Raw genomic sequence first — 16,526 nt, forward strand, 5'->3', positions numbered from 1 at the left:
CACTGAACCCCTCACTCCTGGGCAGTGTCCTGATACCCGCTGCTGCCACCTGAGTGACCCCCACCCCCGCCATAGCATGGAATAAGTCTTCCGTGTCTAGGGAAGTCTACTGTATGCCTGCTTGTTTGTCCAGGGACTCCCTCTCCCTGCGACTGCATCAGTTTTAAGTGGGCCAAGGCTCTGGGGAGGCCAGCCATTGCAAGGACTGCATGAGGGCTGAAGGACCAAAGCCAACACTGGACCGGTGTGATACAACCAAGGGCCCCGTGGGGATGGAGAATGGGCAGACCTGGAGTACGTGGACTAGGGAAATGGCAAGTTCGTGAACCCTGGTGACCCTCACTAGTCCTTTCACCCCCGCTTAGGGGCATACACGAGGCTGGCTTTATGGATGCACAGCCCCGCAGTCACCCAGAAAGGATCCCCATACTGTCATCACTAATCCTCAGAAAGATCTGTGGTTTCGTTTGTGCTGGGCTCTACAAATCACACAGCCAAATCCAGGTGCATGTTCTCGTCTCCCTACTCCCCACTGTCTAAATAAACCTCCATAGGTGCCTCCATTTAGTCTTGATCTGCCTCTTATTAGCTAGCAGTCTTGGGGGTAACTCCTCAGATCTGTTTTCATGCCTTTAAAATAATGGTGCTTATTCCAAAGACAGCATAACAGCCTGGCCCAAAGTCAGGTGTCTGCACAGGGCATACAGGGGACAGGAGCTCTCCCGTAAATTCTAGCTCCCCGCCTCACCCTTGCCTTCAGTTCAGGCTTTTTTCCCCCACAGATTTCTTCATGTCCAAACACACTCAGAAAAGACAAGAACACACCAGGAGCTGTCTAGGGCAATGCAGAATGGCAGGGTGAAGACCGCAGGGCCCTGGGGAAGGAAGAAACAAGGGGAAGCCTATTCCTGAAGTGGCATGGAAAACCAGCCACGAGCCTGGGCCAACAGTAGAGGCAGGATGGTGGCAGGCGGCCAGTTGTCAATTAAAGATGAAATCTCTCCTCCAACTGGAGGGCAGATAGGGCTGTGCCCTCCCCCCCCCCCCCCCCGGCCCCAAGAGAAAGCCATTTGCAGCCAGGCTGCTCGGAGAAGCTTGGCCAGGCGATAATGGGATGGGATGTACTGCTGACTCCCTAATGACATTACGCATCAGGGCCCACATCCAGAATGGCTGTTTTTTACTTTAGCTGGTTTTTTTTTATTTTGTTTTTTTAACATGAATCCATATTTATGGGCTCAGAACCTAGCAAACAGCACATGGGTATTGGATGCCAGAAACATCCAAGGGGACCTACGGGGGTGTAGCTGGGATACACAGCGACACTTCAAAACTCTGGAATGGGCAGATGCAGAGTTGCCCACGTGTCCCAGAAGCTCCACCATGAAGGGAGACACACGGTAGGCTTCTGCTCTCCCTGGGTCCAGCACTGAGTCCTAACTTGGGAGCTGCCTTAGAGAATAGAATCACTGTGCTGGGATGGGCTTTTAGAGTCAGAGGGACTCGGATGTGAATCTCAGATCTGTGACTTCTTAGTTCGGCCTTGCTGAGGTTGCCTGAATCTCCATTCCTCATTGTCATAACCGTCATAGTTGTAGGTATACTGAGCTGTAGAAGAATGATGCTAGGTGGTACCAGGAAGTTTTCTGCACAACATAATCATCGCTTACTGAGCTGGCAGGATTGCTCAGTGGGTAGAGACCCTTGTTGCCAGGTCTGACAGCCCTGAGTTTGATCCCTAGGACTCTCATGGTGGAGGGACAGAACTGGTTCCTGCGAGTCATCCTTGGACCTCCACATGCACACAAATAAATAAATTACTAAAAATCATTGCATTTAAACAAATACGGAGGGGGGGGGGGCATTCCTGTGAGGCAAACTTCAGCCAACAGCGGCAGTTTGGTTTGATGCCTTCCCTTTTCAAAAGAAATGCTATGAATTAGCCTCCCTTTCTTTTGACAAAGGAGACAAGGGACTAATTAAACAGCATGCGTGTATTTCGCCTGAGACACGCGTGTAATGTGCATGGAAATGCATTCCGAGATTGATATGACGCTTTGCTCCACAGAGAAGAAAATGCAGCACAGCACATAAGGTCATTTCTCCAGAATTACAGTCCTGTAAGAGCCACAAAAGCTGAGACCGAGGCCCACCAGAATGACTCTACTGCCCCAATGCCTGGACAGCATCTAAACTGGGGAAGGCTTGGGAGGTAAAACCCCTGGTGTGGAACTTAGAATGATTTTCATTTCCTTAATCTCAATTGACGCCTTTAGCAAAAGTATTGGTTCCCCCTTAGAAGATAAGAAAACCAGGGCTTAAAAAAGTGGGTTGAATTCACTCTCTCATGCCTGTGTAAACACACATACATACACACACACACCCTGGGGAAGAAGGAACATCTTGACTTCATTAATTAATGACCAAGTGGCAACACCTAGCTCAGGGAGTGACAAGTCCCTTCCCAGTGACACACAGAAGGGAAGCCTGGGTGGGACTGGCCTGGAAACCAGGGAACAGGGGGAGCGGCTTGTCCTGGAGAAGATCTGGTAGAAAACCAGCTCCCAGGCTCAGGTATTTGACGAACACTGCAGTAGTGGGTACCAGTTATTGGTAGAAATGTTCAGAAGGTCAAATGAAAAGCACTATTTGGGGGTTGGGGCGCTGGCTTAGTCAATAAAGTACTTGCTTTTCAAGCAGGAGGACTTGCATTTGATCCCCAGAATCTACATCTTTAAAAAACTGAACATGGCGGCGGTGTGTGTTTGTAATTCTGGCACTGGGAGGCAGGACAGGCAGATCCTTGAAGCTCACTGGCCGGCTAGGCTAGTCCATTTATCAAGTCCCAGGCCAGCAAGAGATCCTGTCTAAAAGACAAAGGTACATGACATGTGAAGATCGACACCTGAGGTTATGTGCATGTGCACACACACACACACACACACACACACACACACCCCTTATTTTTGTTTCCTTCACAGACTTAGTGGAAAATGTTAGAAACCCTCCCACACCAACTCAGCAGAGAAGCCTGGATCTCCTTCCCTGCACTTCACTGTCCCCCAAGAGGTGGTACTGTGAGTGAACATCTGGTCAAGGTCTTCCAGGCCTTCCGACATCAAGCTTCCCAACAAAACAACCAAGAAACGATTAGGAACAGCCTCCGCTATAGGCTGAGGGGAACTCCATTCCTAGAAGTATGAGGGAACACCAGGAACCGAGTGCTGGTTGTGGGAGGAATTCCTGCATGGCGTGCAAGGTGGTCAGACCTCTGACTGGAAGGCTGACTCAGCCAGGGCAGGCCCAGAACTTAGAGATTCAGGGAAGACTCAGATGAGCTGCTTTCCTGATGGGACTTTCCCAGATTCCGTGCACCGACAAAGAACATCTGAGACATTACAAGACAGCAATGACTCAGTAGACATGGACTTAGGTTGCCATGTGACCCACCACCAGCCCCCAGGGATCCCTGTGGCATTGTCATAGGGAGCACCTGTGTTTAGCTCAGAACTCCCAGCCTTTGTGCATGACAGTGCTCACATACTAGCTGACCTGTGAGCTAGCCCGGTCCCTGAGGACTGCAGTCATCACACTCAGGCTCAAACGACATGTGACGTGCGTTGCTCCCTGTCGGGACTGTCAAGGACTCGAGACCGGGCTGTCTCTTAAGTACCCCAGCTTTACCTTCTGCCAGGTGTCTGCTTGCCTTTCCAGAGACTGCTGGGAAGGGCATGGTTAAAGTATGTACTCGGGTCATTTGCGACTAGATTACTGGAAATGCAGAGTCTTGGTCTTGGTTGAATTTGGGTCCCTGCTACCTAATGCAACAGTCCCCGGTTGTTGGGAGGGCCCCCTCTCTTCTCCATAGTGTTTCCTAGGTGACCTTGCCCGCTCCCATGCTTTAAACATTTATAGATGCTGATAGCATCCCTGTTTCTAGTCCCATTTCAGAAATGCCCTCTCACATCTGTCCGGTCATTCAGCAAGCACACAGTGGACCTCCTTCATCGCATGCTGCTCTCTACACTGCCTGTGTGGCCCTGGTGCAGCATCTTTCCTGCTGCCCCACGGGCCTCTGATTTCACCCTCTGCCTTCCCTCTGTCCACACACCCTACAGCTGACCAGAAGCCGGGTGGAAGAGCGCAACCATAATCTCACCTTCTCACTCCCGTATTACTTCACTCCCTGTTTTCAAACACAAGATTGTTAAATGCTGCGCTTCATCCTGGGGAAAGAGCGGTAAACAGGACCCCTGCTCACACGGAGCTTGTGTGCTTAATGGGGAAACAGGTCAGCCACGATACTTTTCTGCCTTGGAAATGTACTTCCGATATTCTCTTCCTGCTCCCTTCCCAGATTGTCTGTTCTGTCTGAGGTCCCCAGCCTGGTCCTTTTGCAGGAGGCGCCTCCCAGGCCTCCCTGTGGCCCTCAGCTCCTCCATCATCCTCTCCAGTCTCTGCCCAGCAACCAGAGAGCAGCTTCAAGTGGATCAAGATCCTGTTACCCTTAAAACCCTTGGTGGCTTCCTTCCCACTGCATTTCAATAAATTCAAAGCCTTCAACGGGGGCTTGGGGCATGGTTGTTTCTCAGCCCCTGTCCCTATCCAACCCACCTCCACTTCTCTCTCTCTCTCTCTCTCTCTCTCTCTCTCTCTCTCTCTCTCTCTCTCTCTCTCTCTCTCTCCAGCCTCCTGAAAGTGTTTTGACACATGCTGGTCCCCTCACAGGAACCACTTCCCTTCCCCACCCACTCCAGCCCTTCCCTTGGCTGGGTCCATCTTACCCTTTGCATCTGGCAACTTCAGTGTGACCTCCTCACCTGGCCCCAGCCCTCACCTCTGGTCTCCATATATATTTACGTAGTTTTTCTTGCATTTCCTTTTCTGTAATCATGGGTGCTGTAGCAGTTATATTTATTTATTTGTGTGAATGTAGTATATGTAGATGTTCCTGTTGCACATGTCTATCATGCCATGCCATGCATGTGGAGGTCAGAAAACAACTTTCTAAAGGTGGGGCTCATCTTCTACCAGTTTCTGCTACTGCACTGCATACTCCAGGCTAGTTGGCACGTGACCTTCGGGCAGATTCCCCTGTCTCCTCTTTCCCTCTTGTAGCAATGCTGGGATTGCATTGCATCAGGCTTTTTGGGTGGGTTCTGAGAATTAAGCTCAGGTTGTTGGGCTTGGGCTAGTGTGGCGAACACCTTTAGCTGCTAAGCCATGTTCTAGATCCTCTACTTTTTGAAACACTCAATCTGGGTCTCTTCAATTCATCTAGACGGAGTGGCCAATGAGCTCCAGGGGATCCACCTGTCTCTGTTGTCCCGCTCTCCCCAGTGCTAGGGTTAAAGGTGGATACTTCCTTACCTGGATTTTTTTTTTAATGTGTTCCGAGGATCTGAATTCAGGCCCTCACACTTGTGCAGCAGGACCCTTTAACAACTGAACTATCTGCCTAATGGAGCAGCAGCCCCATCTTCTGCCCTTTCCTATGTCAACCAGCTGGTTTTCTTCCTGCCACTTGTTCCTCTGCATCGCTGCATGCTTGCCTCATGTTGGCCTCTGTGAATTTCTAGGTCCTTAGCACAATGCTTGGGGCTCAGTCCCTATTTTATGAATGAATGAAATGAATGAATGAATGAGCAAAAGGCCAACCTGGCTCATAGCTGCTAAGCTCAGCCTTGCCTCCAGCTGGCCTGTGTGCCTCACTTCTAGGGCATTCCTGGGAGCCCTTGGGGAACATGTGAAAGCTCTTCTCTTTCTATTATGCATTTTCTGCCTGAGAAGCTGTCAGAATAATGAGAGGACAGAGAGAGAGAGAGAGAGAGAGAGAGAGAGAGAGAGAGAGAGAGAGAACAAGGGCAAGCATAGCAGCTCTTCACCTCTGTTCTTCAGAGCTCTCCATTTTCTGAGTTTTCTTGGCACCGGTGGAGTACCCCCGCCCTGCTGCAGGCTTCCCAAGAGTGCTGCCTCCTGCCTTCTCCCTCATAGTAGATGCTCAGTGAAATGTTTGCCTGGATGAGTAAATGACAAGGAAGAAAGAAGCAAGCAGGAAAGAAAAGACCAAGATAGAGGAGGAAAGAGGAAGAAGATGTGAAGAACTGATGAAGAGCAGAAAGAGGAGAACTGAAAGTGAGGCTGGGGAGTGGTGAGGAGAACCCCGCTGCCTGGCCCAGCCTCAGGGGGGATAGTAGGGCTCTCTGGTCCACTGACAAGAGGGGCTTCCTATGCTGTGGGTCACATACCCTGGGGTCTCTGGGTGTGACTGCTCATGAGGAAAATATTCGTAGGGGCAAGAGACCAAGGTTCCTTAACCGAGGCTCAGCTCAGCTCCTGATTTCCAAGACCCTCATCCTTTGTCCTTTGTATCTGGTGTCTTTATCACTCAGTGGTGAATGTTTAGAACAGCCAACAGAAACCTTTGCAAGCTTTTAGACCCAGAGGCCAGGCTTAGAGAAGTGGCTGCCTCCGCTTCTTCTTTGAGGCCCAGATGAGCCAGCCACCCCCCAGGAAGACCAAGGAGACAAGCCCAGAAGGCCTGGAAGCCCAGAGGCTCCTTGATGCTCTGCAAGAGCTGTTGCCATAGTGGTTTCCCTGGGGTGGCAGCTCCCCAGTTGCCATGGAGAACAGAAGGGTACCGCTGCACCACCACCATCATGGATGCCTCTGTGGAGAAGTAGCACCTTCCTGAGCCATTAGCCAGTCAGCCAGGGACTAGTCAGTGCAGTCTTCCATGGCTGGGGAGCAGAAGCTAGGCCAGCCTCACCCTACCACCTTGAGACACTGGTGTGATAGCAGGACCTCTCATCCCCTTAGGGGACAGCACTGTTTATACTCCTGCAAACCCACTGAGGATGACATTTCTCTTAGGATCTCACTAGAGGTAGCAATCAGCTCCCAGGAAGCCTGGGCAGGAGCGGGAGGGGCAGTGCATGAAGGCCCTGGGGTAACCATTCTCTCTCTCTGGACCTTAGTGCTGGATTGTGACAAACTGGATGTCCTTACACAGGGTTGAAATGTTGGTTTCTAGAATTCTCCATTTCTTCCTCCCAGCCAGGAGGCTCTCACTACTTTCCCCTTGCTGCGGCCGTCTCCACCCCGTTTCAGGGCTTTTCTGGTCCCTCTCACTTCATCTACTCTAGGAACAAGAAAATGCTAATCATCCACAGTCTGGTATAAACTAGGCTCCACGCGTGCTTTATTTCCCAGGAAATAAGACCTCTCTCTCCCCTTTCAGAGCAGAAGCCCTGTTCGCTGTTACAGAAATTATATCATCAAAGAGCCCTAAGCAGGGTAGCTTTTGTTTGTTTGTTTGTTTTTGTTTTGTTTTTAAATTTAGAGAAGAAAGCAGATCTTCCTTGTGTGGGTAAAAATGGGATTGATATGTAAAATAAGAAAGATAGTTTTTAAAATAAATTAATTAATTTAAAAACTAAAACATTAAATTTAAAAAGTAAAATAGAGAGGCAAAAAAAAAAAAATTAGGTGACGGAGTTCTCCATGAAATTCTCACTTGGCTCTGATTAACCACAAAGCACATGAAGGCGCTTGGGCTGTAGTTTAGTGATAGGGAGCTTACGTGGCATTTAAAAGGCCTGGAGTTCAATCCCCAACACTGAAGGAAAAAAGCAGAAACGCTGTGCATTGGCATTTGCCTTCTTCTAAAAGATCCTTCTCCTTTTGGCCCCTCCCCAGCCTAGTACTGAGTCTTTTTCCTGGTAAACTCACACCTCTCAAGGCCCACTCAAGCATCCCCTCCGAGCACCATCCCTGAGCTCTCCCAGGGAAAGCGCTCCGCTCCGTCCTTCATTATGCAAAGTGCACACTAAGCACTTTGCATATTTATCAGTGATGACTTCCTTGCTGGCTTTACTCAGCTAAGCCCCTGCTCCGTGCTCATTGAGCCTAAAGGGAAATGGATAGACGGATAGCGAATGAGTTGGCCGCCCACCATTGACTCCTGTCAGCTTCTGGCTTCCACGTCTGTCATTCCAGCCTACAGCTGAGTCTCAGTTTGTCCAGAACAATTCCCTGGGGTGCTATGCCCTACAATCCCACCACCGAGTCTCCCTGTCCTCCCTCATCCTTAGCTCCCACCTCAGTCCTCCAGCTCCCGGGCTCTAAACAATTAAGGTTTTTTTCCTGGGGTTAGTGACTGTGGACCTACAGAGTCTACTCGGGACAGCCAGGTTTGGCTGTGTTCTGGGCCCCTTCCCTTCAGCCTTCTTCCTTCTTGGTCTTCATGAAGAGTGCTCTGTGCTTCTTGCCCTCCCTAGCTCTCACTCAGTATGTGGTTTTTTGCTCCTGGACAAAATCTCTACTGTAGAAGGAGCCACACAAAGAGAGGCTTGGAGAAGGGAACAGTGCTCCCTGAGGTCCAAGCCAGGCCCACGATGCTGCTGAGTTTCTGCCTCCACATTTGTGAACCGGGAATGAACCCACACAAGCATCACATTTCCTGAAGGTGTTCTGGAAAATTAGACTCTGAAAGGGTCCTCTGGGACCCTTGTAAAGCAGGAGTTGGGGTGAAGGGCTATCAATCCCCTGCCCTTTTGAAGGTGTGGGTGTTCTGTAGTCAGAGGCAGTTAGTTCCAAAGGAAGTTAAAGAAAACAGCTCCCTTTGACTCAGTACTTGCAACAGGGCAGAGTTAGTTCTTACTCTGCGCAGTCACTCATCTGAACAACCCCATTACAGACAAGAAAAGCAAAACAGAGGGAATATTTCAACAGAGACTGCAGGCCAGTTTCAGGGGCACAAACCCATTTGGGCTGGATCTGGCCTGGCACCCCCCGCCCCCCCGCACTGAGATTATGCCCAGACCTAGCCAGGGATCTCACTCAACCCCACCAGGACTATCAATTCACACTGTCTATATTCAGCTAATTCCATCTGCAGCTCTTTTGGCTGCTTTGGAACTCTATGGCCTCGGGCAAACAACTCTCTGAAACTGGTTTCTCCTCTAAGGATCCCTGCATCTCAGACTCCATTGAGAGCAGAGAGATGGGGCGTGTGAAACACTGGGCAGACCCAGTCAGCTGAACAGGGATCAATGTATGTCCTTGGGGAAATGAGCCAGGAGATAGTTTCAGGCCTGATTTTCATCATAGAAAGTAGCAGAAATCATAAGTAGCTCAAATCTCTTGCTAAGACCATTCACTGTGGGATGATGGGATGGTGTGTCTCTAGCTTGAGGCCAAGCCCTAGGATATTAATATTCATGAGACTCTTTACCGGTACGTCATTTCCTGCTTGGTGACCCCAGAAGCAGGACAATATGTGTTTGCTTGCTAACCACAATGCCATCTGTTTCCTGGGCCATACCGGGCGTTAGGGTAACTCAGCCCTTATTTTACCAGCTGCTCTTTGCCTCTATCCCAAGGCCCAGGACTTGTACACACACACACACACACACACACACACACACACACACACACACACACATACACAGTGGTATGGGAGGACGTATACAACACATTAGAACCTGTAGGATACAAGGCCTGGTGGGAAGAAGTTAGGCTACTTGGGGATTGGCATTAAGAAGGATATTGGAGTTCTAGTCCTTTCCTTCCTCTTTGCGTCTGGGACTCTATGAAGTGAGCAGACTTATCCGTAGTTGGACACCAGTCCCTCACTCAGCCCCATCCCCGCTATCAATTCACACTGTCTTGCATCGCTTTGCCTTGTGTTCGTACCATGATATACTCTTTACCCATGGGCCCCAAACAATAGAGCCGTGTGACCACAAACCAATGCCCCTGAAACCGTGAGACAAATAAGTGTTCCTCCAACAAAGCCAAATTATCTCAGGTATCTGTTACAGTCACAGGAAGCAGACCAAAAAATCAAGAGTCTAAAAGTGGAGGAGATGGAGGAGAAGAGAGGAATGGGAAAGCAGAAGATAAAGAAGAGGGAGGGAGGGAGAGAGAGACAGACAGACAGCAGAGAGAGAGAGAGAGAGAGAGAGAGAGAGAGAGAGAGAGAGAGAGAAGAGGAAAGCCTGACGTGACCATTGAAGGCCGAGGTTACGAAACCTAAAATGAACCAAACAGTCTAGAAATAGAATCACTGGGCAAACCCCACACATTCATCTGCTGAGCAAATGCCCACATGGATGGAGCAAGCACAACAGTTCACAGAAGATGCAGATCATTTCACCTCAGAGGTAGGTCAGTTCAGGAGACAGACATTCCAGTCTGGCACAAATTAGTTAAGGTTCTTTTTCTGGGGATGTTTTCCTCATGTAATCATTACTTTTAACAAGCTGGCTTAGAAGTGAGTTAGCCTGACACCACCTATCTTTGGCAAGTGTAAAGTTACTTTACTTTGTAAAGAGACCAAGACTATTCTGGGTTTTTATTCTATGTATGGATGCTGCTGGCTACAGGGGAAAAGATTTTTTAAAAATACATTTTTGTTTTATGTGTATCGGTGTTTTGCTTGTGTGTGTGTGTGTGTGTGTGTGTGTGTGTGTATGTGTGTACCATGTTCATGCCCAGTGGCTACAGAGACCGGGGGAGGGGGTTATCAGAAGACAGCATTGGATCCCCTAGAACTAGAGTTACAGCCACCATAAGCTGCCACGTGGGTGCTAGGAATCAAATCTGGATCCTCCACAAGAGTAGCATGTGCCCAACCGGCAGGCAGCTTGACAGGTTAGTGTCCTTTTTAGGTAGATCAGTTGGTCTAAGCCTTTCTAAGGCGGTTCAGCTCATCTCTCTGCTTCTCACAGGCTGCTCAACTGACCTGATATCTCTTAGAAGCCCTTGCTGTTTATATACACACTTAGAGAGGGAGGAGCCTAGTGAGTTTGATCAGTTTCAGAGACTTCCTGAGCTAGTTTGATTGTTTGTTTTGGGTCTTAAAGAGTTCTCTTCCCTTTGGAACTTCCCTGTTATTTCATCTCCCTATAGGCATCCTGTGTATTAACCAGTTTCTCTCCAGAGTGGAAGGTTTTCATTTTGGAAGAAACTGCTACACAACACCAAGACACCAGCAAGTTTCACCTTGGGAAGTGCCCAGGCCCTCAACCATTGCACAGCTGACTCTCTCTCTGGTCCCACTGGCATCCCTCTGCTTCTCCTCCTCCCCTGACGAAACACTGCCCCCACCCCCATGTTCCCTGCACTTATTTTCTCCCAAAGCATCCATCCTGTAGACTCCCGGCCTTCAAAAGAAATTGACTGACCCCCAGAGCCCATGAACCTCCGTCAACTGTAGCAAAGGCTGTAGGTATCGATGGGTTAAAGTACACTTTTCAGGAAAGAAGACCTAGAGTTCCATTAGAGTCTCAGTGGAGTTTGCTGCTTTTCCCCTGCACTCAAACTTGAAGTTATACACTGTGGCCAAAGAGATGCTCAGCAGGTAAAGGCACTTGCCGCCAAGCCTAATGACCTGAGACCGACTTCCGGGCCCCACATGGTGGAAAGAAGAGAATGGACTCCATCAAGTTGTTCTCTGACCTCCCCATGCTTGTCATACTGAATGCACACGTACACACAAGTACACACATTATTAAAAAAATTTAAAAGTGTTATCTACTACATAGACTTTGAAAACAGCCATCCCTGACGTTTTTCTATCTATTCCAAGAAGTTTTTGTTTCTTCATTGTTTTTTTTTCTTACAGTTTAGTTCATGGCTCTTTGGAACCCACTGGAGACAGGACCTGGGGATCTTGAACTCTAGCCTGGCTTCCCCCCGGGCTATGTGACCTTTGGCAGTTGACTTAGCTTGTCTGAGCTGCAGCCCCCAACTGTCATCATTCCGGGTACCACTGTCAACCTTCGTCGGTTCCTGGGGCTTGAATGAAATCCCATACCTACTACGAAGCTCAGAAACTGATGCTCATGAAGCTTCCTGGCCTTCTCACATCTTTCCCTTCTTAAACTAGGGCAGAGTGACTGAGCATAGTCATCCACAGTCTCCCCTGAAGGGCTGGGGCTGGGTGCTTAGATCTGGCTGAAGGTGGGAGATAGTGAGACCAGAGGTCTCCGCAGAGGCGCTGGCAGCTGAGGTGGCTGGTGGAGAGACAACCAAACGTGCATGTGATATTTGGAACACAGCTGGAGATCACACTGCATCTTGGCTTTAACCAACTATTTGACATTTTATGGAGCTCATTTCTAAACATGGAGCTGGAAGTTGGCAGGCCTGGCTCCATTCTCGAGTTCCAATTCAGTAGCCTCTGCTGCTTGGGGCTTTAGTTTTCTCTTCTCTCACTATCATCAGAAAGCACTCCTGTAAAATGCATCAGCAATCAGTTCATAGCACCAAGTGTGGAAACTGAAGCGGAGGGCGTCTCATCACCAAGGCAATGAGATCAGCATTCCCCTGATCCGACTGGATGGTTAGTCTTGCCTGTGGTAATTGTGTAGCCCCGGGAGGGGGGGGATGAGGACCCCAGCGAGAGTCTGCAGCCTCCCAAACACACCGGCTCTCCAAGAAGCTGGCGTGAGACCCAGCCCTACCCCCACGAACGCACGAGTGCGCAGGAGAGTCAGCTGACCGCAGAGCATCGTGAAATCTCCCCCACACTGCCTCTTCTCTTCCTGGCAGCTACAGACTCTGTGCTATAGATGCTTTTTCTGTGCCCATGTACCGTTTCTCCTATAGAACTAAGCAGTGAAATGAGCCCGTTTCCTCCTGATGCTGATAGGTTGGGGGACCCTGGAGGATAGTTCTGAGAACTGAGGCTTGGTTCTTGGTTCTTGCTCTGTGATCTATCCCAGCCTACTCCCTTTTGGCCTGTTTTTTCTAAAAACTAAGACCAGTGACTTAGAGACCACTTGTAAAGGACTCTGAGCTTCTCACTAGAAAAGGGCAAGAGAAATGAAAGTCACCTCTTTATTCCCCCTGCCGATGATGAAGATGAAAACTGTCCAGCTATGCCCCTTCTTGCTCACTTGGCCAGGAGGTGAGCTAATGTCAGGCTTGGATGTTCATATCTCCTGTGAACCTGACCCAAAGGCTGTCTGAGTATCAGCCATGAAGCTACCGATCCATAAATCATCTTTTAGCCTCCCTCAGTCCCAGGAGTCTTTGCTCACTGGAGACCTTAGAAGACTTAGAGACTCTATGCCCCCTCTACCAATGCTTTTATCATTCTGGGTTTAAACATCATCTCCTCAGTTGATGGCCAGAAAATGCTTTTAGCTACCAAGCGTGATACAAATGTTTCCATCCATTCAGAGTGGTGGAAACAAGAGGGGAGGAATATGAGAAGATTTGATCAGCTACCAGGCTCAGAGTCCCTTGAAGGAGCTCACTATAAGACGTGTCCTTTTCTTTCTGGATGTAGAGGAGATGTGCCACCATGACTTCTCCAGACCCTTGTCCTCAAGGGCTCAACCTGCCTACCAGACCTTAGTCAATCCCTGCCTCTCCTCCACGCACCCTGTTCCCCAACCACAGCCCACATCACTGTTTTCCCTGCACTGGGCTCACTTGGCCTTCTGCTTAGAGTGTCCCTCCACTATATCCTCCGTCTCGCAAACTGAAATCTGTCCCGTTCCACTGCGTCCTGTCCACAGGATGTTGTGTCTTGTAGCCCTGCACACCCACGGCTTTGCATAAGCCCCGTTAGAATCCGTAGTTCAGAGTCACCTTCCCTGGAGCCTTTGTCTGTTGGGTCATAGGAACCTAAGAACTCTTGTTAAAAAGAATGATCTAAAGTGCAGGTGAGACCAAGTGGGGGACTACATTTCTTCAATGCCGTATGGAAGCTTTGTTGAACACATCCACACAAAGATTACTGGATTCTCTAGGTCTATAATTCACTGATGGCTGTTGAGGTCTTGAAATGTGGCTAGTGCCATATGCCGAAATGACAATATTTTGGACTTGTCGGGTTAAAACATATTATTCACATTAATTTTTGTGTCTGTTATTGCTTCTTTGGTGTGGGGGTATTTGTTTGAGGGTTTTTATTTCTTTAGAGACAAGGTCTCATTACACAATGACCTCTTGTCTCAGCCTCCTAAATGTTGGGACTGCAAGTGTGTGGGCCACGTCTAGCTTTTGGTTCTTTCTTTGTTTTCTCCTTGATAGATCTCATTATGTAACTCTAGCTGTTCTAGATTCACTGTGTAGACCAGGATGAACTCACAGAGATCCACCTGCCTCTACGTCCCGAGTGCTGGGATTAAAGTCATGCGCCACCATACACAATTTATGGGTTTGTTTATTTATTCACTTCTTTCTTCCTTTTCCTTTTCTTTTCCTTTTCTTTCTTTCTCTCTCCTTCTTCCATCCTTCCTTTTTTTTTTTTTTTGACTTTTTGACTTTTTGAAACAGAATTTCTCTGTGTAGCCCTGACTGGAACTTGCTCTGTACTATTCTGTCCTCTAACCCCCTCCCTCTGCCTCCCAAGTGCTGAGATTAAAAGACATGCACCACCACCACCCAACCTGCTTTCTTTCTTTTTAAAAAATCAACTTCATGGGCTGGTGAGATGGCTCAGTGGTTAAGAGCACTGACTGCTCCTCCAGAGGACCTGGGTTCAATTCCCAGCACCTACATGGCAGCTCGCAACTGTCTGTAACTCCAGTTCAAGAGAATCTGAAATCATTATACCAATGCGCATGAAATAAAAGATAAATAAAGTTTTCAAAAAATCAACTTTATTTCTTTATTTGTGCAACTGTTTTGCCTGTTTGTGTATCTGTGCATCACCAATGTGTCTGATGCTTTCCGAAGCCAGCACTGGCTCCACTGCGATTGGAAATTAGACATGGTTGTGAGCCTCTATGTGGGTGCTGGGAATTGAACCTGGGTCCTCTGAAAGAGCAGCAAGTGAGCCATCTGTCCAGCCCATGGTTTTATTTCTTAATGTGGCTACTAGAAACCGCTAAATCATACTCAGGGTGCACATCTATTGGAAAGTAACTCTAGGATGTAGGTTGTCGTGTATTATTAATATTAAACTGCGGATTCAGACTGTGAAGTTGCATGTTAACTTGAGCTGTGTTTTCTTGGATAGAGCTCCAATGACTCCTTTGCTGTATAAGTAAACTCAGTTTCATTGTCCTGCTGTTAATCCAGTTTGCCTTAAGTGTTAAAAACAAAACACAACAACAACAAGAAACAAAATCTTCCTATTTTTTTCTTTTCATTTAAATGCTATTCCTTAAATGGTCTTTAAATCAACATTATCATTTTATTGTTAATGAATTCAATGAAACATTTTGTTGTTGTTGTTGTTATTTTAGAAATAATATCTGGGAGCACTTGTTTCTTTTTTTTTAATTCTTGAACAATTTTATACAGGTATACAATGAATGCTGGTCATTTTCAACCCCCTATTATTCTCCTTCCCCAACCCCCCTGCTGAAATTCCCCTTACCAATCAACTTTTTTTGTTGTTTTTTAGAAAATTTTTTGAAATTATACTTTGAACAAACAAGCAACAAAAGAAAATTATGCTTTGATAGATTTTGTCTTTGCCCATCTTTAAAGCAAATTACCTAACATTACCCTCAAGACTCTGTAAGTGTTGAGTGAATAAAAAGCACTTGTTTGGAACTGGGGCCTGAAGTTGGCACCACCAACTATATTACCAGTAGGGTTCCTCCGAGTTCCAGCTCTTGGAAGTAGAGAGGCAGAAGAAAGCATGAGATCCTCTTTCCAGACCCCACACTCTAGGTTCTCCAGTTCCTAGGGTCTGTGACCCCCAAAGGGAGGCTGGCCAAAGCAAGTTGTTCATGAAGTGAGAGCTAGGTTTGACCTCTTAGGTATCCTGCCCTGGAACTGGACTGCTTGCCAATTCTAGCGCTTCAAAGATTCTATCAGCCAAGTCTCATGCTCTTTCGGCTAGACCCAGGCATTTTTATTGTTAGTGGTCGGTAGTGATGTTAAGTAGCATGCCCACCTCAAGATCCAGGTCATATGGGAGTCCCAGAGAAATGTCTCTAGGTCCTGAGTCTTGGCCAATAATTGGAAAGCCTTGTCTCTTTCGCTTTCCCTCCTAGGCATTCTCAGAATGAAGCCTGGTTGGCAACTGAGGGCCAAGGTGATGACAAAGTCCCTGAGGACAGAGTTTCTCATTTGCATGCCTGGCACCTGATTAGCACATGGCCTGGTATACTGTGTGCCTGCATCTTCCTTCTCCCCCCTCTCCCTGCTCCAGCACGGAGGAAGCTTCCAATGTACAGACTTCTTGGCCTGAACAGAGAACCATTAATCAATGCCCCCTCTGGGAGTCTGCAGGATCAGCTGATAATTAGGGATCAAGCTCAGTGCTGCTGACCTTTCAGAAGTGTCATAGTGCGTCTTCCCTTGTCCACATTCTTCAAGAGAAAGAAGAAATCGGTAAAAGCTTTGCTTCTGGACTGGAATAAAAGCAACATTTTTTTTTTGAATTGTTAAAACAGCGACAACATAGACTTACTGTTTTAACCATTTTTATTGCACCCGTGACATTAAGTGCATCTCCGCTGTTACGCAGCCAGCACCATGGTCCGTCTCCAGAACTCTTTGTCATCTCTAAATGAATTAAGCACTAATCCCTCAGTCCCCCAACCCCACAC

This window comes from Myodes glareolus, chromosome 17 (genome assembly GCF_982192425.1).
Source record: "Myodes glareolus chromosome 17, mMyoGla1.1, whole genome shotgun sequence".
Taxonomy (NCBI): domain Eukaryota; kingdom Metazoa; phylum Chordata; class Mammalia; order Rodentia; family Cricetidae; genus Myodes; species Myodes glareolus.